At 41.7% G+C, this 26,011-nt stretch overlaps 1 long non-coding RNA gene across 2 annotated transcripts; it reads left to right on the forward strand.

Moving 5' to 3' along the window:
* The first annotated feature begins 74 nt into the window (after positions 1 to 74).
* Positions 75 to 24,296, forward strand: LOC118685673 (uncharacterized). 2 transcript variants are annotated; one of them, XR_004980011.2, is made up of 5 exons: positions 75 to 181; positions 7,442 to 7,539; positions 15,906 to 16,003; positions 17,383 to 17,527; positions 20,442 to 24,296. It is a non-coding gene; the product is annotated as an uncharacterized LOC118685673 (long non-coding RNA). The 2 variants fall into 2 exon arrangements; XR_008508291.1 differs by lacking the exon at positions 15,906 to 16,003.
* Positions 24,297 to 26,011: the final 1,715 nt, after the last annotated feature.

Consider the following 26,011-nt stretch of genomic DNA (forward strand, 5'->3'; position numbering starts at 1 on the left):
CCGCCCCGCGCGCACGCCGGAAGCCGTCAGCGCGCCACCGCCCCGCCCGCCGCCGGCCCCGCCCCCGTTGCCATGGCGGCGGCAGCGGCAGCGGCTGAAGGGGGGGACCCTGGTGGCAAAGCGGCCCCGAAGCCGAGCCCTCGAGGCACCCCAAGGCTCCCGAGTCACCCCAACCTGCCAGGTCGGCTCTTTGTGTTCGTCTCCTACCCATGCCCAGGCGGGGACGGGTCACCTGAGGGACGGCCCGCCTTCCCCCCTCACGCCTTCCCCTCCCCGCGGGGGTCTCTCTCCTCTCTTTCCTCGCACTGGCGAAATCAGGCAGCTCTTAAAAGCTGTTTGCCATGAATGTTATGTTATTCCATAGCTCGACAGCCCGGAGGAACTTCTACTCCTCCCAGGAGGCCTTGCCCAGGTCTGCCTGGCGAACAGTGTGCATTTGTGTGATGGGTTCTGAATAAAGGAAAAGATAAGTGTGATCTCCTGGCTCCTCTCTGGCAGCCCAATATTTGTAAAGGATAAGGGTGACCTCCTGCATTGTCTTTGGCAGCCCAATATTTGTTTATTGTGTTGCCCCAAATTCCACTGACTTCCCCAAGAAGTCAGGAATAAACCCCAGGTTTTTCCCTCCGTGCCCTGAGCTGTGTGGGTCCATTATGAACAGCAGCCTGATACAATTGGGTATCACACAATATAACCACGAGGGGGGTTGTATAGTTAAGGGAGATACATATTGCGTGGAAAATCATGCTGTGAAAGGCCAGTGTCTGCAAAGGAGACGGAGGAATCCTGCAAAAATCAACTTTATTTGAATAAAGGGAGAGAACCCAGTGGGCCATACCCCTGTGGGGTTTCTCTTGACTTTTTGGAGGATGTATGTTGCCCCCCTCCTTTCCCCAGGTACAGCCTTCCCAAACCATCTGCTACATATTCCCCCTTGAATGTGTATCCCTCCCTCATTGTCCACTTCATGACCCTGGGTTGAGAAGTTAATACTCATAAGTCTATTAGGTCTGTGCATTTCCCCCGAAGTTCAGAAGTTCAGGCTGTGCTTCTCTCTGCAACAAATTTGCATGGCTTGATGTTGGTAAAGACCCCCACACCCATTCTTCCACAACCTGGCAGCTCCTTTCACATTAAGTCTTTTGTAAACACTTTAAACCCATTTCTCCTATCTCATATGGATAGATGTATATGTTTATGGTTGTAATTTTTTTCTACCTTTAATTTTACAGAATAGTGAGAACAATGAGAAATTTTATAAGTACCAGAATATAGGCCATAATATTTGTCATTTTAAACTTTAATCACATCCAGATATTGAGAATGAGGAAACAACAGGGTTGTCATACCTAGTAGGAGGAAGAGACTATGGAAACAAACATGAACTGATCCAGTGGCGCGCAGCTGTGATGGAAGGACATCCTGGTCACTCTGCACAGCTTTACCTGGGTGGGGATTGCTTTCTAATATACATATGATTAATGATCTTCTTATAATCTGCTTTTGAGAGCATGGCACGGTTTACACTGCTGGTTGAAGCCAGATGCATAAAGCAATTGCCTTAAAAGCCTGCTCTTTGTCTAGAAAAATGAATTAATCTGTATGTTTTAAATCCCTCAGCTTGTTGGACCCAGCATAGAGGGCTCACTAGGGGAACTACACCCTGTTTCCCACTCTGCTGTTGGACTTGCTGGGTAATTCTGGACACAGCACTTAAGTACCTGTGCCTCAGTCCCACAAAGCTGGATAGGGTACCATGGCACCTCATACTAATGCTCATGTGGAAAGCATCTGCAATCTCTGAATGAGAAATGTTTCATTTTGAGTTCAAATTATTCGTCAGACAGAATGCTTCAGCTGTGCCTCCTCATGCACAGTGGTGGCAACATTTACTCTGCTCCAAGGCAAACTATGTTTTAATATGGCAGCAAAGAAGTAAAAAAGGAGCAAACTTTCTTCACTAACTTTTCTGAGGTTAGATACTCAGTAGATCCTTAAATAGGTTAAATATAACACACAACTCCTTCTTAATAATGTTTTGTAGCTTTTATCAGATGAGCCTTTTCCTGACAGGAATTTAGCCCATCAGTTAAAGAAAACACAGCATGACAAAGGGTTAGGTTGATAATTGCTATCAGAATTTATGATGTAATCAAAGTCTCTCAGGAAATAGTGATACTGAAGTCTGGCAAATATAAATGGTTAATTTGCTGTTTGTAGCCCAGCATAAAGATTTAATATCAGAGGGATACAGGTTCTGTACCAGAAGTACCTGAACTTGCATCCTGCATGGTATAGTCAATAAATTCACCATTCTTCTTACTACCAACTGTTGTTGATGTTATCTGCTGGATAGCTGTTTAAGATTTTTGTATTTTATTAAATGTCGTGTACAGTGCAAGGAGAGGAAATTAAATGTGGTTTGAACAGACATCTCTTTTAAAACTTGTTTTACTGATTTAGCTGAACTGAGATATTACTTCTCGTTTTAAAGATTTTTTAAAAAGCAGTGTCTGTAAGAAGAGCAGCCATGGAGAGAACTACCCACAGTTTCCTAAGAGTCCTTAGCTGTGACTTCTGTGAGTGAGCAAGACATTGTGATAGAACATAATAAAGTATGATGACTAAGCAGAGTGCTGAAGCTTATCAGAGAAAGTAGTACCTCTCTTTTAAAAAGAGTTTGATAGATCTTTATGAACTTGCCAATTAAGTGCTCTGTGCTTAACCTAATAGCGCAGGCATACAAAGAGAAGCAGGAAATACTCAGATTTAAAAGGGAAAATGAGTTATTGCAACAGCTGACCTACAGCTCTGCTCAGTATAGAAGAGAAAGGAGGGTCTAGTGATATCTTGCTTGCAGCAAAGCAAACAGTGTGTTCCTTAGTCCCTCCTCCACTCCACACAGAGCCCTCTCTCCCTGTGTAGGTGTATGGAATTTGGACCTGCAAACTCTGGCTGGCTGGAGAAACTGAGGCCAGTTCATTCCTATGCTGATGAGGCTGGTTCCAATGTTGTATTGGCAGGGCAGGAGAAAGACATTCTACCTGAAAAGTAGCATTAATCTTTTCTCTTCAATAATCTGTTTGGCTTCTTATTGGGGCATTTTACCTTTGACTTGGATTTATTTCATTACTTTACCAAAAATAGAAGACTAGAAATATTCACAGAAAATGTCCCCTGACTAACCACTGATAGTTTTCTGGATTTGTCAAACTGTGGATGTAGTAAGTTTAAAACAGTCTGGATACTTCTGAATAGATCATGGTTTAAAGGGCAGACAAGCCCTCAGCAGACACACCTTCAAGATTGTGTGACTACCTCATTAGCATTAAGGGACTCTGACCTTCCCCAGACCCTGAATATCTCACTTTCCTGGTTATCAAAGCCAACCACACTCAGGTGCCAGAGGCAGTGTGGCCATGGGGGCCAAAGTAGGATAATTTTCCTGCTAAGAAAAGACAACTTGGTTGTCAAACTGCAGCACCCCAGGAGTGCTGAGCAGGCCTGGATTTCTGTGAAGGACAAAAGGGTCTGGATTCTCCTCCCTATAAGCACCACCCATTCTGAGTCATCTGGGCTGGAAGTACTGGCTTAATTGCAAAACATCTTCACACAGATGGCATGATCCAGTGTAGGTTACATGAGGATTCTTGAGTGAGATATTTGGCTGTAATTAAAATACTATGAGGAGAGGCTTTTTTATTGTTGGGTATTTTTCACAAACATTTCTTCACAGGGCAGAGCAAATGGTTTTTTTTTTAGCATCACAGGGGTACAGAAAATGAACTTTTATTTTTGTTGGCTCATTTCCAGATAAACATAAGAACACATTGCAAAGGTCACTTTGTGTTTTAAATTCAACAAAAATTCCATTTTATGTAGTATCTATAGCATATGTCCCATCTGCCATTCAAAACTTTCAAAACTCAACTTCAAACAAAGTTATCTTATAGACTTCAGGCACTACAAATCATCATGAATTTTGACCACTGTAGATGTGATGATGCTTTGTCACAAAAGCCCAGATTCATGCAGGGCATATGCTGTACTGATTTCACTAAAATTTAGGGGACACAAATAGTTTTATGGTAAAGAAAGTCTGCCTTTATAGCTTTGCTTCTTATTTGAAACAGTTCAATTTCTGAGGCCTTAAGATGAAGCAGTAAAATGTGCAGATGTGATGTGTTGGACACTGGACTCATGGGAAACCCCTGGATGCTCTCTCTCCCTGTTCTCCATTGCCCTAAATATTTTGTAGTTGTTTACATGTGCAGCAGATGCAAGGTATTAATAAGTCTGAATTCTTCACTTACATCACTGGTAACATTTTGAGGCCACTCTCCAGAGATATAAATGGCACCCAATGGAATTTCAGAGTTTCAGAAACCTGATTTCCAGAGATTTCAAGTTCTTTTTATACCAGCTGAAGTGAATTAAACCATTTTCTGAAAATTGAGTTCCAGATATTAAAGTCTGGCAGGCAAAGCTGGGTTATCCAAAATTAGATGCCAATTCTGAAAAGATAATTGTAAGTGATGATCTCATAGGGGAAGTCTGAGACAAAGTAAAGACTAGTATCTAAATCATCTGACACCAATCCTGTGTATTAACCACAACACTGATTTTTGAATTCTGTGAGCTCGAATACTGACTTGTTAAAAGAATAAATGCAGTTTTCAAAACTCATCCACAGCACATGCAAATAGTGTTTTGCTGTAATTTACTGAATTCTGGTAGCTGAAGTCAATTTGCATCTCAAATTTTCAAAGAAAGTAGTTTCAAATAAATTTGTTCTTTAGTGTGCTGAAGTTAAGCCCCATGCAGGTAAATATTGCTTTTAATCAATTGATTAATGTTTGGTTTTTTTTTTTTTACCATTCTTTATCTGTTTTCTGCACTTCTAAAGTCAATTCTTACCAAATACTTCTACATGAGAGTATCTGTGGTTGCTGTAAAATGCTGTACATATTAGATGAAAGAAAGCAGTGAGGTTTTCCATTTTTCCTGTGAAGGCAGGCTGAGTGAGCTGGGGTTGTTCAGCCTGGAGAAGAGAAGGTTCTGGGGAGACATTATTTTGGCTTTTCAATACTAGAAGGGGGCTTTATAAGAAAAGTGGCAGAAGACTTTTTACCAAGGGCTGCAGTGGCACGACAAGGGTAAATGGTTTTAAACGGAGAGGGCAGGTTTAGACTGGGCTTAAGAAAGACATTTTTTATGACAGAGGTGATGAGACACTGGCACAGGCTGCCCAAAGAAGCTGTGCATGCCCCAACTCTGTGAGTGTTAAGGGTTTGACTAAATGAGAGAGACATTTTGGAATGAACTGCAGTGTCTTTCATTAAGTAGCTTTTCCAGAATGCATACAATTTCTCAATATCTGTATTGCTGGGAGTTTGAATTGCACCTTTCACTTTTTCTCAAAAGGCTTGGTATTTTTAAAGCCTTTTGTTTCTGGTCAAGTCCAAAAACTTACCAAGACTGAGAATGAAAATGGGGAAATAGCTCAAGTATGTGGATGCACCACTAGCGTAGGATAAGGAAAACCTCTTTCCCTTGTCACACTCAATATCACAAACTTTCAACTAGCAACTTTGTTGAGATTATTTGCCCTGAATTTGGGGGGTTGTTTTGTTTTGATTTTTTTGTTGTTGTTTTTGGGGTTTTTTTGGTTGGTTTTTTTTGTTTTGTTTTGTTTTGTTTTTTGGGTTTTGTTTTTTTTTTTTTTGTTTGTTTGTTTGGTTTTTTTTTTGGTTTTTTTTTTTTTTTTGCAGGTGAACATTGTATGTACTTAAAACTTTTGAATGAGAATTTTTATGCTTCTTGATTAGGGAGATATTGATGTCTCAGGCTAGATAGTAAGAGAGGAACACGCATTTACTTAGATTTCAGTAGCCAGGCTCATGAAGAGAAAGTCTCAGATGCAAATAAAAGACTGTGAGGTTGTTGCCTAATTGATTAGAAGCAAAGAACTGTCAGACATCTGGAGTGTGCAAAGTGTAAGACTGACCTCTAATTTCTCAACTTTGGCAGTTTTAATGCCACTTGTACTTTAAATTAGTATTAATACTTGGAGGGGAAATACAGCCTTTCTCTCTTCAATCTTTCTCTCTTTAATCAACACTTTATAAATGCAGTAGCACATTTCAGATGTCAGTAATGCATTTTTATCTGGCAATTGATTAATGTGCATAATAAGATGGATAGGCCTGTCTGCTGAGATGCTGAACAGTGACACGCAGCATAGTGCTACTTGAGAAGGAAATAATCTTTTTTTTTTTTTCATTAGGGCTCATAGCTTTGGAAATCAATAACTGCTCTAAGATGGATATGACATACTGCATGGTTGCTCAAGTTCCTGTAACTTATGTAAAATTTGTTTCTAATTATTTTTGAGAAAACATCCTTTCTATGCAGAATCAGCTTTACAATCAAAGCCAGTGTTGGGAGGAACACCCTGATCAGATTATTAATCAGCCCGTGAGGAAGTGGAGATTTAAAACAGGAGGTGGCAGCCTTGTGTAGTAACTCAGTGCTGTCTCTGCCTAGTTAGGCTCAGATCCAAATGGAGTCAGAGCTGGGCACAAATAGCTCAGCAACTCAGCCCTATTTCTTAAACATCACTATGGCAAGCAGCCTGGATAGTGAAGATGGCAACAACTAGCTTTGTCATTTTTGCTTGGTAATTAAAAATATAGCTAATCAATTTAATACTTTTAATGTGAAGCTTTGAGTTTTCCTAGATTTTTTTAACATTTTGATGAGTAGTTGTAGCAGGAAAGACCACAGCACACTGCTACAGAGGCAGAATTTAATCTGTCTCATTCTCCTCTGGATCTGTTTCTTCTAACTAGGAAAATTATGTTGCAGACAAGAATAACTAATAAAATATGGAGTTGATTTATTCAAAGGAAAATTGTGCCTATTTCTGGTCTCCTTTTTGGTATCCTGGAATGTTGGGTGATTCTTCATCCCCTACAAGCAGGTCATGGTGTACAAGCAGGTCATGAGGTACTTCTATGTTCTTCATGAACTACCACACAGTAATGCCAAAGTAGCTTACTTTTATTAGCAATATCACTGAAATTTTCTAATCCATAAATCTTGCAACTACATAGTCTCAGCAGACAGAGGAACTTGATGACATCATTGGTTTTCCCCTGTGAAAATGCTTAGTTGGAAAAAGACAAAAAAAGATTAAATGAATCAGAGTAGCTCTATGCAACCTCCCACTTCTAATCTTTTTGAAGAATGTGAACAGTACCATTCACTGGGAAAAAATGTAACCAAGAGAGTTCTGCAGTGTTGTTAATTTCTGCTGGATATTCATAGTACGAATTGTACTTGTAAATTTTGTGTATGTATTGATTGATTTTTCCCTACAGCTCCACATTTTAAAAAAAAATTCTTGGGCCAAATTTCAAATTACAATTTTTTCCTTCAGATGCATGTGAAAAGTCTTCATTTGAAAGTTTGCTAAGCAACAAATCCATCAAATAGAACAGCTTGCAACTCTGCTCTGCCTTGAAAGCACACATGCATGTAAGTATTGATCCATAACAGAACTAATTTTCTGAGCTTGTTTTTTTTGTCACAGTCTGTAGGCAAAAAATAGCATTTTCCTCTTTTTCCCCTGTGGCTTGAATCCTGCAGTTAACCTGTGTATGCACAGATCTGTCTGCTGCACACAGACACCATTGCCTGGATGGATCTCAATGAGAGACCATGTTTTCTGTAACAGTCCAGTCCTGTTAGGCACAGCAGACATTGTCAAGGAACCTTCTGTTTAATCTTTTTATTAAGCAAATATTTCCTTAAGTTTGCATAAGCAGTTGCCCAGCCATGGCTTCCACACAATCCTTTAATAAGTGGCAGGGTGTGGTGATGACATTTCCTCAGAGGCTTCTCCTCCATCTGACTACCAAAAGTAATTTATTCCTCAGTTCATTTGTTTTATTTTTCTCCCTTCCTTTGTCTGTCACAGGCAGGCAGATCAGGGAGTTAATAACTGTCTTTTTAGTGCAAGAAGTGGGTGGGGGATGATTCTTTGAGCTGGAATCCCTAAAGAAATAGGCTTGTATTATCATTCTCTGCCTATTCCAACCCTCAATATGCAACACTAATAATGTGGAACCCCACCGGCCATTTCACTTCATGTGGAAGAGGAACAGGGGACTCCAGTGTTCCAGCTTCCTAGCAATTTATGGAAGTGGATGGCTGGGGGGAGGAATGAGAGCCAACTACTACCTTCTAGTATTAAGGTACTTGTTAATTTAGGAGATACATGCCAAGTTTTGAATACCAAAATACCAAAAAAATTGATTTATTTGGAGTCAAGATGAGCACCTCTCTTTTTGGCTGCTGAAACTGTGAAAGAATGTGCAAAACTTGCTTGATACAGATGATCAGTACTGATCACTACTTTTGGGTTGAAGGCTGAGTCATAACAGTTGTTCTGTGCATTAATTTAATTTTCATTCCACAGCATTTATAGGATTGGAAAATGTGCCAAAAAGCATTTTGTTCTATGAGGAAGTGCAATAAACTTGGGCCTTATAATGTCTGTATTGCTGGAGAAATAGGGTTTTCTTTATTTTTTGAGTAGGTAGTTTTGGAGTCTTAAGGGCTCTCTTTCTGATTGTTGCTTTCTTGAACTACAGTAGCTGCTGCCTTGGCTGGGTTAGGACATGAACAGATGTCTTGTTCCAGATACAGCTGTGCAGAGGAAAGAGGTTTTCCCTCCACAGCCAAATGGGTGCTTCTAGCTGCTACAAACTGGCCTGTCATGGAGAAGGTTTTATGGGTTTTCCCTGATTCATACTAAGCACAGAGGTGTATAATTCTAATCAGTTTAAAATCCTGGTCTGAGGTATGGCAGCTGGCTTTGCCTCACCTGAGTTAGCAATACTGCCATGAGCTCTTCTGTTAGCACCCTGATGAGTGGTCAGGAACTTCTGAGGTAGTTAATCTCACCCACTGGCACTTCTAGATGTAGAAGAAACCACCTCTACATAGCCTGAAGCCCCGTTGGTAATTCAGAAGCATAAGGCATCATGGGCAGGACTTCTGCCTGCACAAAAGGTGAGTGACTGCCATTTGGGGTACCATTTGAATATCTGAAACAGAAAGAAAAACACTGACTCATATGCTCTTACAAACCAGTTCCAGAGCAGAGTCACATTTTAAATTGGGCCACATGTGAAAATGGTTTCTTATGGTGAGAAAAAATGTAGATATGTGGAAAAGGTATTTGAAGAACTATTTAGTGGTTTGAGGCACTAAGGAGATCTATTCTGAGAGCATAGTTCTCAGAACTATGACTGTGAATGGCATGAACAGATATTTGGGGAACCCTAGCCTTGTGTGTGGCAGAAAAGTCTAAAAGAAATGAGCAAGAAGTCCATGAATAATGGAATCATTGAAGCCTTGCTTCGAATGGATTTGTGCTTCATGCAAGTTCTCCCTCTGGCCTGTATGGTCTTTGTCTTAGATGAATTTTCTGATGCCTGGTGTCTTGAAACTTCTGATTCATTTTCAAATTTAGTTGAAAATCAGTACTGGATTAAAAAGTTACTCTAAGAGGAAGTGAAGACAGCAGAATAGGCATTAACACACAAAATACGATGACAAGGCCTTTTTTTTCCTTAGGGAATCAGAACAGTTGGAGAAGACACTTCCTTTATATTTAGTGATTTCCAGCTCTGGCAAGGTTGCCTCATTGGGACATAGAAAGGGCAAATGGAAGCAGCTTTCTAAACTTAAACCTGCTTTCAGCTTGTTAGCCCTGTTTTATAGAGAACTGAGGGACAGGTTTACAATATTGAACTCTTGTGCAGGGGCTTTGTTGGCATTTATTTGGAAGTTGGTTATTCATTTGGTGAAAATATGCTAGGAGTTGGTTGATATCTATATGTAGATTGCATTTTTTAACTGTTTCTTACATCAATATTACTGATAAGATTAATTTTGCTTAACCTGCTAGTCATTCCAAAATCACATATATTTGTCTAGTGGGGATGAATGAGAAAACAAAATCCAGTAGCAGGTGCACAAAGCAATCTACATGAACATGTAGGTCAAGTTTAATAGGTACGTTTTGTGAACCAGGACAATTTTCTGTAGTTCTTATCAACACCTTCATCTTTGAGCTTCATCTCAGTAGGTAAGAACCCCATTGTTTTGCTAGTGCTTTGGTTGACTTGAATAATAGTCTTCCTTTGACTATTTGAGAACATGTAGCTGAAATATCTGGTAGTGGCAAGCTATGCTTTTCTCCCAGGGAAAAAAAACAAAAGCTTAAATGGAAAAAGAAAGAGGAACCTATCAGAAGAACTGTTCAGAATAAACAGCTGTGCGCATGTCCTCTCTGTCTCTGAAAATTTCATTTAGCTCCAGGCCTGGGCTTGAATAACCTACCTCATGTTTACTAGCACCAGCTGAAAATTTATTCTACACAGAGAATATACACCTTTTTATTCTACACAGGGAATGTATACCGTGTATCAGCCTTGGTAAGAAAGAAAGGTGGGTTTCATGTAGATTATGTCATTGCCTGTAAAAAAAGATACATCTTGACTGCAGAAAACAGAAGGGCTTTATCTAGGTGCTTAGCCAAGTGCAAACGTTTTTTCACCAAATAGAAAATATCTGTTGACATAACTAGGATGGAAGAATCTGTATAGATAGGTGTGATAAAAAACCTCCTTTGCCTCACTGAAATTCTCAGTAAAAATGTACCCTTCAGTAGGGCTTGTAACAGAATATTTCTATTAAATGAACTGTAACTTATGGCTCTGGAAAGTAATAAAGCTTCTACAAGAACTATATGTACAGTACACCCTAGGATGTGTTGTCTAACAGCACAGCTCCTATCCAGGGAGAAGTACTTCTTAAATCTGAGGAAGTTAATTCTTATTCCCTGCTTTTATTTCTTATATTACTCTATTTTATTTCTTATATTACTCTATGAGATAGCAGACTTCTGGATTAAATTCCTGCCTTCTTGGCCTTACTTTTCGCATTTTAATGGGCAATCAGTGTGCAGGGCATGAGCCCTTCTTCCAACAGTCCCAGTTTATAATATTGACTATCACTGAGGCAGTGAGAGCAGTATTTCCCTCTGTAAGGAATTCAGGGTGGTGTCAATCCTGCCAAATGACTTTCACAACACTCTGATACAGGTGGTGTGACCGGGGTTTGAGTGACTCTGCCTGAGCAGTCCCGGCCTTGTAAACTAGCACTGCTCAGATCTGTGCTTGCATAACCTTAGCCAACATCTGAATCAGCTCCAGGGCCAAGAAAGGCAGTAATGGGGGGTTTTCCAGGCTCCTTAGGCTGTTTTCCTGAGCACAGTGTTTGCCAGCAGGTTAGAACTGAGCCTTGTGTATCATCTATGAGTGCTGGGTAGGTATGGGAAACGAGCTGTCTTCCAGTACAAGGCCTCCTTTAGATATCATGAAGCTCAAGTGCCTTCTGTCTGTAAATACCAACAATTCATCTACTACTACCACCCGAATCTAAGTAGTTTGAGGTGATCTTTGTACTTGTCAGACTATGCAGCTAAACTGGTTCTCTGATTCTGTGAAGGGAAGGGGCTTGTTTGTGTGACCTTGGGAGCAAACATGGGTATGTGTTCCTGGCTGCAGGAGGAACAAATGGTTGTGGAATTCGGAAACTGGGAGACTGCTTATGAGAAGTATTACTACACATTCATCCTATCCTGGATAGCTTTTCTTTGACACTGTATATTGGAAAGTGTCTGTGTCATGGAAAACAAGTTTTAACCACAAACACTGTCTGGAGTGTGACACTGGTGCCTGAGAGCAGAGACCATACCCAAAGCAGCTGTGGTCTTCCTCTTAACATGCTCAATATAAGTCACAGCACCTCAGGTGACATTTTCCAGTGCTATTTTCAATGGTCCTTGGGTAGTATTTTGAATATTTTCAGCTTAAAAATTAACTGTTGCCCAAGAATATTTCACTGATTTCACTGGTGAATATCTAAGAAAATCTGAAGGCTACAGGGCAGTCTTTCATTTAATTTCTTTTTTCTTTCCTCCTCGCCCCATTTTTTCCCCCTTGAAACTGGCACAGCTTCAAATATAGAGATTTTTTACTCTATGATTTAATGCCTTGAATTATGACCTCATCACTCCAGACCAATTTCTCGTAGTCATTTAGCAGTACCTCCGCTAAATGGAGATATGTAAGCTAACTGTAAGCGCAGTGAAGTTAAGAAAAAGTATGTAGTTTAACTTCTAGAACCCAGACTAAAACTTTAGTGCCAAAGCATGGAAACTCTGGGTTTTTCCTAAAGAAAATGAACAAACTGAATTATTGAGACAATAAAGATGGTATTGTACACAGTTTTGCTTTTCTTATTACACATTCTATTCATTTTTCTTATTGAAGAGAACAGAAGTAATTGAGAAAGTAAAATGAACCACCCTCTAAAGGCCAGCCATCTTCTCTCACCAAATGGTCAGTAGGCAGTAAACAGGCAACTCAGAAGATAATTTATTCTCTCCATCTTTGATACCCATTTCAGGAGAGAGGAACTTGTCCCTCAGAAGAAGGAAGGGATGTAGTTTTGTATGTGCAGCTATCACTGCTTAGCTTTCAAATTAACACTAACAACCTTATCCAACCTGTTTTTGTGACTGGAACCTAATGAAAATTCAGTCAATATTTGCAAATGCAAAGCTCTGCAGCACTATAAGTGTTTCTACTATATTTCACCCTGCTCCACAGAGCAGCAGTGGAGATTTTTAATTTACCCACTCAGAACAAAGTGCTGATTTGGCTCTGTGCTTCTTGGAAACCATCTTTGCTCTGCTATTTCCTGTCATTTTCTCCAGTTTTGTATTTCAGAAGAAAACGGGGACCCAATCAAAATCTCTTTGTGTTTGTGGTAGTGTGAGGTTGGACAGATGTAGATGGGTGCTATTCACAGGTGAAAAGGGAATGAAGAGCAAAAGCACTGCAGAAAGTTTTCTCCTTTTAGCTGTGAGGCTTTGATGCCTGGAGGCCAGCAGCCACAGTGAGCAGCCGCCCGCAGAGCTGACCTTGCTTGACACATTCAGCAGAAGCTGCTAAATCTCGTTTCCTCAGACTTTCAGCATTTTTCATGACTGTTCCTCCTTTCGTGCCGAGACACAAACTATGAGCTGAGTCGTGCTCGCCCTGGCAGCTCCTGTGACACCTCACCTCTGTAGGTGGCCTTATTTCAAACCTTTCTGGATGCCAAGTTGAATTAAGTGCTCCAGAATCTGTGGATGACCTGGCAGGAACTGAATGATTGTCCATAAAACCATTTGCACTTTATGTTTTGTGCCCTTGACAGATCAGTGGTTGCGAAATTTGTTCACATGCCGTCTGCACCTGCTAGCCTTGCCATGCAGGAATAGATAATTTCCTTTCCAAACGTGATGGGCTTCTGATATCAGTAGGAAATTGGCAGCTCTTCTATGAAAATAGTATCCAGTTTCCTCTTTTCGATTTCCACTGAGATAGGAAAGGAATTGTTATTGTTATGGTCTCAGTGCTCTGTCCAAGTTCTCTTCCCCACATAACTGCTTTTTCAGTCATTCAAAGCCAGTTTGTCAATAGTACACAGCATCATATCTTCTACTGTGTATGAGATTGTTGCAAGATCACTTTTTCCCCAATATCACACGCTTCATTCTAAATAGAATTGCACAACCTACAGTGAAAAGATGTCCTCCTTCTTTTGTCTCTTGGTCTTTCTTCCTCATTTCTATGAAAGAAGAAGAGAGTGCAGAATAAAGTGTCTATCTGGTGCTGGTGGTAAGGCTTAAGAAACAACATCATGGAATTGAAGTCTACTTTTCTTCCTATTTCTTTGTCATATAAAAGCATTGATGCCAAGTGTCACTCACAGTGCTTTCAGTTTTCTTCTCAAATGGCAGGAAGCTCTTGCAATGACTTCTTTGTAAGGAGTGTTTAAATCAGCAGATAGGGAATCAGTGGTGCTGGGCAGAATGCAGGCAATTGCCTCATCTCCAGCCTCAAATATCACCTTTGCAGAGAGCTACAAAGGATTTTTTTTGCTGACAATAAGATGGTGAATTTTGTTTCCAATCTAAACAGCATAAAGCACCTATGTTGGCTTTACAAGTGATTCAAAGGTTTGCTCTCCCTTAAAGTTAGGGTAAATTTTTTGGGCATCCAATGTGTGCCATATATCTTCTTCCTCCTGTCAGTTAGTGGAGATGGAGATAGAACTGTGGTTTTGTCTGTGCTTTCATGTAGCATTATTAATGAAACAGGTAATCCTATTTGTCTTGAAATCAAGGCAAAGATCTCTTGTGTTCTGTCCATCTGTTCCAGACACCAACAGCATGCTCATCACCATGGTATTGGAACAGTCTGGTACACAAATAGCAATCAGCAGATATTAACATAATATTGTTACTTGGTCCATAAAGCTAATATTGGCAGAGATACAAGACATCACTCACTGGGCGACAGTTTCTTGGGTGATGTACTTTGTTCTGCCAGAATATGATAATATTCTGTATAAAAGTCAGTAAAAGGATGAATTTTTTTTTGTTTCATGTAAGCAGCAAAAATTGCCAGTATAATATAAATATATCAAAAATTTGTCTTTATATCCAGTAATTTACAATCCATTGTTATCTAGTTGTAGAGCAGAATTCTTTGGAAAACAAAAGGGCTTTTTTAAAATATGTATTAGATCAAATCAACCCACTAAAAGTTCCCCTTTCCTTCCCCTTTTCCCAGTTGCTGATATAGACTGATACAGGACTGGCTTTTTCCATGCAGAACACCATTTATTTCAAACTGGACCTAGACAAGTTCAGGTCTGTTCAGCAGGTGATCTGTAGTGCTGAAGGACTGGCATGTGAATGCAGCCCACCAGGAATCTCCAAGTCTCCCAAAACATCTGAACACCCACAAAATTTGGATGCTCCTTATTTGTCCTTACTCCCTTTCATACATCTCATTTATACATGTTCAAAAGCCCAACTTCAAATGCCTCCTTTTTGTTTTGTCACTTTTCCCTTTGATGCAACCTAGGGATTTTTTTCAGAGTTGAACACACCTACCTTTAAAATCCCTGGTATTAAATTTCTGGTCAAAAGGAGTATATTCCTCTGAAGTGGCACATTTGTACCAATCCAGTTAAATTAATAGCCCATCTATACATCACTTTTCTTCCCTTCTTAATCAGAAAATATACCTCAGAGACCTATTTTGTAAGCTTGTCTACAGAGACTTCTATATCACAGCAAGATGGAGCCTTTTGATCCTGCAGCTTCACAGTCTTAGGGTTGCAGCCATGAAACAAAAGTGAAACCAAGGCATTACAGTTCCTGAGTTTTGTACACAACAACCTTTGCTTGCTCTAGAAGGCAAACTACTGCCAAAATAAAATTTCTCTAAGCATTATAATGCCCATACCAATGCTGCTCTAATGAGAGGGAACATCTTTATCTGAGCTGGTTGTGATGATGTCAGTAAGGATGAGCAGATTGTGTCAGCAATTACTACTCTTTCAGGGAACTTTAAATGGTCATGGTGTTGGTTCAGTCTCCATTTTTATATCAATGGCTTCTTTTTTTTTAAGTTAACTACAATAACTAACTACTATTAATAATTAACTATTAACTATCACAATAAACTATTAAAATTAATAGAAACTAGCTTTTGGCTCAGCTAAGGGAAACAGTCTAAAGTACTGAGTGATTCTCATACATGTCTAGATGCAATGAAGGGCAGAGGGCAGCATTTTTATCCTGACATTCCCTGTTATCACTCTCAGTTATTAAGCAAGTGGTGGGTATTAACATCAACTTTGCCTCAAACATTTAGTAGATGTTACTTACTAGAAAAAGTGCATGTGCCCCATGTTATTTCTTTCAGGGCCTATCTCTGGATGCATGCCAGATTGTCCTTTGGGATATAGCCCAGTGAGCAGGAGAAATGGGTTTGAACTTGGCAAAATGGCAATAAGCATAAAGGTACAGTTGGAACTTTCGTGGAATACTCTCCCTGTCTTATTATCCTAGATCAGTATCTTGGTTCTCTGCAGTCAAATACTTTGGAGCAATGTTATGGAGAGGAATGAGTAATTTCTGACTCAGTTTAGTGCATTTATCAGGACTGAAAAAGTTACAGCTAGACTAAATACCATGTCCACAGCTTGTTTCATGAAGCTCTTTTTGTCATGTACAGTGACTGCCCACCAATAGAAAATGAAGGTGCATTGCTTCAGCTTTTATAAGAAAGATCTGTGGCAAGTTGTGTTGTATCCCTGTTGTGAGACCCTGTTAGGTCTCTCTGCTCCTGTGCCTGCAATGAACATTGCAATGGTACATGTTGCCACTGCACAGTCTCCCCTTGTCCTCTTCATTTAAGATAGGCTGCATCCTCCTCAGTAATCTTTGAGAGTTATGACTTACAGCATAAAATGTAACCAGTAAAATAGGGCAGATGTTTTTTCTGCACAATTCTGAATGACTAGTTGAAGCAGGATTTGGGGTAGAATGTGTCATAGTTTTGTAGAACTGGGTGCCTTTCAAAATATCTGCTTGGAGTGGGATGCTCATTCAATTCACCACATGTTACACTGGGCACACTCTAGAAAAGATCAGACACTGCTTTGAATTAACAAGGAGAGCTGGGATCTCTGATATTGCTAATTATATGTTGGTGGAAAGCACAGTAGCCCATTGTGCTTTCTGAACTAAAGTATTAGAACAAAAAAAAAAAAAAAAGCAGTGAAAAGTCATCACTGCAGAAGCTGTCACCCTTGTTCCCTTGTGTGCTCTGTCTCTTCTACGGGGAGGTCTCATGGATACCAAAGTCGAAAGCAAATGTAGTTGTCCTGATTATTTCTTGATTCTTCAAATCCCATCACACACAATAATCCTCTGTGGCTTTCTGCCCCACACTATGTTTTGATGCTCTTGATTTAGGTAGGATGTTGCTATGGCTTTTGAACCACACATTTTAGCAGATTTTGTATTTGGACATAAAAGCCCAGATATGGAATGCATATTACACAGGGCAATATTGTTAGAAAATAGGCAAAATTAAGTAGTTAATCTCATGTACTCAAACTGTTACCCTTTTTTGCAGGGTACAAAAGGAATCTCATCAGTTAATGAATAGAGGCAATGCATGCAGTGTGTAGGGAGTGACTGCATTTAACTATTAATTACTTGAGCTTTGAAAAGCTTTTTTTCTTAAGATAAAAGGATCAAATAATTTCAATACCTTATCTCAAATAATACTATTTGTAGTTATTTTTCACAATAGCAAATGGAATGTAAATAGGTAATGGTGAATTTATAGCTCCTGAAATTATATCTGTTCTCTCTCTTTTGCTTGCTTTCAGGAAGAAACTGGAGAGCTGCTTCATCAGTGCCAATCCAAACTGTGGTTGGTCTCATGAAAAGGATCTTATTGATGAATTAGTGCAGCTACCCTCCCAGACATGGAAGAATACCTCATACAAAAAAATCCATAGGTGACTAATAGTGGTAAGCAGCCTGTGAGATTTGAGAGAAACATTCTGGTATACCTGGAAATCAGCCTAGATCTATATTACCTGCCATTGTGGATATTTTAGTCTTAATTAATGTTTTTCCACCACATTTCAGAATGTATCCTTTATCTGAACAGCTTTACTTTCTTGTTTGTTTGGTTTTTATGTTTGTCAGTCATTACACAGTACTATTTAAAATCAATTTAGCACCCTTCCATGTGTTGAGTGGTTGTGGTGAGTGATGATTGCAGGATTAGCCTGCTAGTAATTAAATGTTGCTGCCTCTCAGCTTGAAAATGAAACATCTCTATGGAATTTAAGAGTTTCTTGCTTTATGTAGGTTGGGCATGTCTAAATAGTAGGGGTAGGTTTACCAAGTCAGTGCAGGCACAGTGCAGTCATAAAATAATAAATTAAAAAAGCAAAATGAAGAAGGGGGAAGAGTAGAAAGAGAGAAAGGAGAGAAGAAGAAATTGAGAGAAGGGAAACAAATTCAACAAATCATTAAAATGTTGAATTGCATGGGAAATTTTCTACACTTTGCTGAATCTTGGGTGTAATTTCCTAATCTTGGCTTTGTGCTATCCAGATAAAGGTTTCCTGTCTGGACTCATTTTTACTCACAGATAGGTCTTCAAAATTTGTAAGTGTCAAGCTGTGTAAATTAGGACGTGTTGCCTGTTTTTTGAAGCCCAGAGGGGTACCTGTCTCAGTAAAGCAGAGGCTGAGTTCCTTACCATTTGTGAACCCACTGAATTCTTGATTTTCATATTGGCTTTACTACTATGAAGAGTTTTACCTCTTGAATTCACTGATTAATGTTCTAAGCAGAATGAAGCCCTTTTTTATTTTTCTCAAAATCTGCTATCAAAAATCACATTATTTCAGCATTCAAAGACAGTTCTTTTCTTCTTCAAAGACTTATTAGACTGATCTGTCCCATGCTCCTCACAGGACTGTAGCAGTGTAACCTCATATGATACAAATGCTGAGCTTCTGTTTGAAATACTAGGGATTATGCCAAATCTTGAACAGACATCAGAAGGATTTTAAGTAAAGGTTGTCACTGAGAAGCCTGTAAGATGCCCTCACTTAGTTCTGTCTGGCCTGTGTTAGGGTGAAGACAAAGGCATTTGAATGTCTTAATCGAAGCAGAATGTGAGCTTTTTACCTTTAGCTTTTGTTACATTTAAGGATTCATGCTGAATAACAATAATAAAAGATTAATCTCATCTAGTTTTCTGTTGATTGTTAGTTTAATTTAGTGTATGACAACTCAAAGTTTAGTCTGCCAGCCAATGAAGGTATGCAGTTATCAACATTACTGATAGGATAAACCAATTATGTAAGCTTACTTTCAAATCTCCCCAAATCCCAAAATACTTAACCAAGTAAAACCCTTGAGCTAAAATGTGCCTCTTTACAGAAAGGTACAACATCAAATAGAGGTTTCCTTCAGAACTTTGGGTAGACTAATTGGCCTTGTTGGCTGCTTTTTTTTTTTCCTCTGTTGCCATTTTTAGGTATGAAATATATCAAACTGAAAAGAAAGTATGGACAAGAAAAACACAGTTGTAAGAAAGAATTTTGAGAGTTTTCAAAAAGGTTTGAGAGTTTTCTTTACTTGCAAGGCTGTGGAGGCCCAAGCCCTGAACAGTATGTTCTGTGTCTTGAGTGTCTAGTTAGTGCTGCATCTTTGAGCTGTAATAGTATTTCCCAAACCCTGTGTCTAACCATTGCCTTGGCAGGACTCCAGACTAATCCTGTGGGGAGAGGAAAGTGCCTGTGGAGCTTGGCAAAAGTTGTTTGTCCTTTCCTCCTGAAGATATGCATTTGTTCCTGGGTAGTGTGGGAGGTGGCTCCTCCTTCCTGCATTTGTAGCCACCATGGAAACAGATAATTCCAGAAGATGGTCTAGTAATGCAATTGCAGACCCAAATGTCCTTACAGAGGTCTGAGACTCTCTCTCCTGACACTAAATTGTACATGCATCTCCTGACAGCTAAATTGTACATGCATGTGCAAGCAGTGTCACAAGCCTGCTTATAAATGCCCCAAACCAAGTTAGACAGACTCCAAGGGATGAATAGGATGAGAACAACATGCCAAGGGCCAAGAAAGACAAAAAAGCATAAAGAGATTCAAAGTTTAGATAATGGAAAGTGTGAAATGATATTGTCAATGTCAGGCCATGAGACAAGGGAAGCATTCTGTTGTTGAATTGCATGTTGCAGGCCCCTGTAAGCATGCAATACAGAAAGTATTGAAGATGTTGTGCAAGCCAGGTGTGTGTAAAAGGGTGAGCAAACAGAGGACTACCATGAGCAAAGAAAAATTGAGAAGAAAGTTTTTGAAAGCAGAAGAGGTCAGAAGAGAGCCTGGTGGCACAAAAGCTGACAGGGAAGAAAAGGGGCATGACAGCACAATGAAGGCTGAAAGAAAGCACAGCCATTGCTTTAATTTGCTGCTTTTCCTTGGAAATGTATCCTTTTGCCGGCTCTGGTGCCATGCACACATGTAAGAACATACAAGCTTTTCAGCTTGCCAGGGTGAAAGTGCCTTCCAGAACTCTGGTGTCAAAGGCCCCTACAAGACCCAATGAAACAACCTTCAGTATGAAATCAGTGTCAGTGTTCAATAACATCCGGTGCCAGGCAGGGAGAGGCCAGCCCAGCTGGGTGAGTACAGTGCCAGAGCATTTGGATGGTAATTGGCTGATGAATGGAACTCCTAAACAAACAGATACCTAGGCAAAGAGCAGAGCAGCCAAATTCCAGGGAGCACTGCCCTGCTATCTCCACTGTGTTGCAAAATCCGTGAGTCAGAGGGAGAAGACAGCCCTGGGCAGTACCTGCAGGGAGTACTCTGACCCCCACTTCGGCAAACCTTGTGTTTCTGTGTGCTTCCAGGCAGGACTCTGCCCCGATGTCTGTGAGGAGGTGAACCAACGTCTGCAGCAGGAACAAAGGGTTCATTTCCTGGAAGGAGATGAGTGCTGCCAGCAGGACATCAGGAGACAGCACCCTCAAAGCCCAACCTCCTGTTGCAGAGTTGTGGTCCAGAGTCTGAGCTGTCATTATAAAAACAAACAGGCCAGATCCTCAGCTGGCAGAAAGCCACAGAAACTCAGCATAGTAGCTCAAGCTGTGTCTTCTTTATTGCTTGGGGCACTGAAGATTATGATTGAAAAGATGCCCAGGATGTAACAGATGAAGTAAAGTGTCCTGAATTTACCAGCAGCCTTAAGTAAAAGCCTAGGTTGCTTAATTTATCCTCGGAATCATTTTAGCAGTGAGCTTTTTTTACCTTTCTTGTGGGTGCTGCCATAAATGGCCTGTGGGAACAGTGGAATTGTCATATCTGGACATTTTCAAGAATATCACTACTGAGATTCAAATAGATGCAGCTGAAGCAGAGGAACTTGAGTAGAACATCTCCTGGAGTCTCTTCCAACCTTCTTTTTTTCATAATTTTAGCAAATCTGTTCAGTTGCTGTCCTAAGCTGGCAATATTACCCTGCTTCCAGAGGCTTGTGTCCCAGAAACTCCAGCTCCCAAACCCCTTTACTTCCTCCATGGCTACTCATACAATGAAAATGTAGTTTTGTCAGTTTTGCAAAATATTGTGAAATCAAGATCTGAACTGTGGCAACAGTGTCAAGTAAAACAGAAAGATATCAAAGTTAATAGGTAACCTGCTTATTACAGAGTTTCATGACCTGCTCAACATAATTTTCTACTTCAAATTTGGCTGACAGTTGCCCTAAAAACACAAATGTGCTCACAGCAATACTGAAGCAAACTAGGCTTGAAGAAAGGAACCAGAACAAGGTTCTACATCTCCTTCTAGGAGTTTTCCTAAAGAGATTTAGCTCACCACAGTTGGACATCTGCTCCCAGAGCATCCTGCTATATAACTGTGCTGAGAGGACTCTGACAAAGTAGGAATGATGAGGAGGACTCTATTGATATCAGAAGGTTAATTAATTACTTTATTATACTATATTATTTTATACATCTAAAAGTGAATTTGCTAAGCACTCAACCCTGCACACAACGGTACTCATTTTGTGACTGTCCGCTGACAGTCTCCACACACACACACACACACACACACACACACACACACACACACACACACACCTGGCCCTGATAGGCCAAGGAAACAAAACACCATGATTTTGGGTAAACAATCTCCATATTGTGTTTTACTTTTGCACAAACACAGGCACAGCAAATGATAAGAATTGTTTTTCTTTTCTCTGAGGTTCAGAGAATGTGAATTTCAGAAATATTCTTGGGAAGGTGTGCCTTGCTTTTCTCTGTGAAGATAAATGTGGGGCTACACTGCTATCACTTCACATCCAAGTGCTCTTGACACTCCACCCTGCCAGTACCTCTTGTCTCCTGCCTGTGACTGGGACCAGTTGAAACCTTGGGCTCCATTCCCCTCGCTGTAGGAGATGAAAGCACAGGCCAGATGTCCAGCCAGAGAGGTAGAGCTGGACATGAGCTGGATCCTAGTGACTCATAAACCACTAAATTCCCTTAAAGCAATGTGTGATAGTGGACCAGCTCTGTTAAACAGTTCCAGAATACCATTTTTCTGTCCATAATTATTTTCCAGACATCTTACTTTATCTGAGTATGGGTACATTTGTACTTTCCCTCACAGGGGTACCACACGTCCATCAGCAACTTCTCCCTTTTCCTTTAGTTCCTAAATCAAGAATTAATAGGAGGAATTTGTTGACACCATTTTAGTTGTGCTGCCAACACATCTGAAATGGCCTGGTTCTATTCTCTAAAAACCACTGGCAGGTGACAAGTCCTGCAGAGAAATGATGCACATGGGAGGGCTGAGCGAGACAAGAGAGATGCTGCTATTGATAAGCTGCAATCAGTGTTTGCTCCCCAGCACTCCCAGCACCCAAACAGCCAGCTGCAATGTTGTGTGCTCCTGGTGCCTGACCTTCTCCTGAGGCTGCTGTGCCTCTGTCAGCCTGAGAGCTTCCCACTCCACAGACCAGACACTGAGAAGGGGGAGGGGAAAGGCAGGGAAAGGCAGGAGGGCAAATAAATACCTGGATTACTTTTTTTCCTGATTTTATACATAGTCCAGGGAAAAGGACCTAGCAGGGGGCAAATGATTTCTGAGCACTGCTGTGCTAACATGACAACAGATTTATGGGGAGGCAGTTCTGGGTCAATTCCTCCTACCTTTGGTTCAAGAACTGTTATGCAGGGAAGGAAAGACATTTCCAGGGTAAAATTGTGGTAGGGTGCCAGATAGCACACCTGAAACCTTCCTTTGCTCTGTGACTGTGTGGTGTGGTTATATAGCTTAAAAATATGGATGATTTCCTAAAAAGTAAGGGCAGAAAAGAAAGGCAGAATGGATCCTGTGCAGGTTGCTGCTCTCTGCAGGTGGTGCCATCCCAGTCTCACTGCCAACCCCATGGCAGGGGGGGAACTGGGGCTCTGTACTGCAAGTACAGAGTAAATGCTACCTGTGCTCATACAGCTGTAGCATTTCTCCTCCATCATTTGTGCTATTTTTCCTCCTTCCTTTCCCCCCTTACAGCTGACTGCAGCCATTGAAGCTTGCTTTCTCTCTCCCTCCCATCCTCTGTCCACTTGTCCCCTCATTCCTCAGAGCTCTCTGGCACAGGCCTTTTGTGGCCTGGGGAGGAGAGAGATGGGAGCAAGGGAGGGCAGATTACCTGAGTGGAACCAGGAACCAGCAGAGTTCAACCTCAGAAACACAAGTTAGTGGGTCAGGATGCTGCCCCAGGGTGGACAGGACTGAGGAAGTTGGGTACAGGTGGAGCCAGTCTGTGCTCATGGCTTTCCTTGGCTGCTCTGCTAGAGCACTACAGCCCAAGCTGAAGGAAATTCTGCAGCTGATTTTACCAACAGGATGAAATAAACCTCTCTTTTCACAGGCAGAATTCAGCCCTGAAGGTACATGAAGAATGTCCCCTGAACTGGCATCTGATACTGCTCCCTGCATTAGATCCTGTTAGCGGGGAAACAAACGAGGCCCCTCTGACCTCCCAGTGGTTGGTGGTGTTCAGGACAAACCACAAATAACCCCTAAAGGCAGGAGGAGGGACAGGACAGAATGTGGTAGAGGGGTATAAATCATCGCTGTGATCCCAGACAGAAACCGGGCAGGGGTCCTGAGCCTGCTCATCCAGTCAGACAGGTACACTTTCAGACACTGGGCTGCAGATGGTGACACAACAGCACCAGGTGACCTCAGCCCGCCACATGGGAAGCAGAAAGCCCCCCCTGCACCTCCTGCAGAGCTGGAGGAGACCCACTTCTTCCTTCTGCCCTTACACCCTGCAGCCATGGGCTGCTATGGCTGCCATGCTGCCCGGACAGTCACACGGATTAAATACACTTTTAGACATGGAAGCTGTTATTTCTCTGAAATTAAACAGCTTCCCACACTCTTATTAACCTGTGCCCTGCTTCAGAAATAAATCTAATTTGGAATTTCATAGTTAGCTGTTGCTGATATTGGTTTGTCCCTGTGTCTTCTCTGATTTGTCTGGGTACATTTAACAGCGCCATATGTGGCAAAGTCCTATTTATTGTGGCTTGTGAGCATTATTCCTCACAACAGAGTAAGGAATTGGGGTGGTTGGAGCTTTTTGTTTCATAGGGGCAGAGAAAAGTTAAAGCACAAATGTTTAAAATGTCCCTGTGAAACCACTTTTCCTGTATTGAGCAGAGAATGAATTGCTGTCTGCTAAATGACGTTTGTCATCTGGGGTATTCCTGCGCATCTGGTCACCTTCCATGGAGTGCCTAAAGAGAGCTACTGTACCAGAGAGGAGAGCACATTTCAAAGGACTCGCTGGATATCTGATGGCAAACATTAAACAAAACGGGCATTGTTTCACAGATACACAAAGTAATGGAGAAAGGGAAGTGGAAATTTCAGCAATGACCCCCACAGAAACAACAGAACATACAGCAAATTATGTGGTAGATTCAGCTGCAGATTGCATTACCCACCCAGCAGAGTGAGAGAGCAGAGGAAACCCAAACCCTGTGCAACCAGCGCTCAGTGTTTCCTATTGCAGCCACCACACTCAGCTGACTTCGTGTAAGGAGCTGAACCTAACTAAAACCTCGAAGATGTGTGCAGCGTGAGTGGCTTTTCTTCATCTTCTTGTGGGGAGAAAAAGGGGCTAGAGCACAATTTCAGTTCCTCTGGGGCTTCAGCTCTAGTCTGATGCTGTCCAAGTGAAAGACACCCATTCCTGTGGGTTATTCCAGTAGTCCCTGGGCACGGAGCACATTTAACACCTAGATGTCTGCAGTAACACCTCCCAGCTTGTAGCTCAAGTCCTGCACACAGACCCCTGCGCAGCTGTTTCAGTGATCTCACAGTCCATGTGCAGGTTGTTCCTCCTGTCCTTTGAGCTGGTTGGAAGATAAACTTTGGTCGTGTATTATACTATGCCCTTTGTAATGAAATAACATCGGGTAATGTGTATTAGTGGTGGGATTTAAATTCCTGAGCTGATTACAAGGAGCTGTTGTAAGGTTTAGCAGTGCACTGTGAGTCTGGAGTGATGTGTACTGTTCCGTGCTTGTGCCCTCTCTGATGCTGTTGAAAAGGCCAGGGCTTTGCTAGGAACAAACCTAAGAACATCAACAACTGAAGTGTCAGCAATGCAATTCGATATTCAGCAAGACTATTAAAAGTGGTCGACCAGAAACCAGTCTCCCATCCTGTGAAATCTTCCAGCTTTTACACATTGCTTGCTCGGAGATGCCAGGCGCGTGGCAGTCTCTCCATGCCCACTTCCCAGCAGTCACTAGAGCGTAGAGATATTTACTGTGCCTAAAGAATGTAGTGAAATGTGATTAATGCTTGTAAAGAAGTTTTGATAATAGATGCGATGGCAGATTTTTTTGGATAAAAGATGCAAAAAGGGGAGCGACTTATAAATTCACGTGAAGAACACAGGCCTTAGAGGAGCTAAAGATGCCCTGTGCTCTCCAGATGCGCTTCCCACGTTCAAAGTGGGAAAGCCTCAGAGTGCAGAGCCTCCATCGCTGCCCGCCACCGGTGCGGAGGGGAGCGGCTGGAGGGGTCTCCCTTTCCTCGCCGCCTCCCCGCAGCCGCAGGCCTGCCCTGCCCGCATTCCCAGCGAGCCTTGTTCCGCACGCTGTCCCCTCCGGGCTGCCGGCCCCGGCCCTCGCAGCCCCGGCACAGGAGGGGGCCCGGCTGAGGCACGGGCAGCCCGCGGTGCCGCGCGGGGAACCGTCGGGAGAGAGAACGCCCTGCCGGGATGAACCCAGGGCTGCCGGCAGAGATGGAGGAAGGGACGGGAGGAGGGATGGGAGGAGGGACTGGGGCAGTGATGGAGCCGGGGATGGAACATGGGATGGAGCGGGGCATGGAGCGGGGGATGGAACCCGGGATGGAACCCGGGATGGAGCCGAGATGGAGCCGG

Source organism: Molothrus ater, chromosome 3, assembly GCF_012460135.2.
Source record: "Molothrus ater isolate BHLD 08-10-18 breed brown headed cowbird chromosome 3, BPBGC_Mater_1.1, whole genome shotgun sequence".
NCBI lineage: Eukaryota > Metazoa > Chordata > Aves > Passeriformes > Icteridae > Molothrus > Molothrus ater.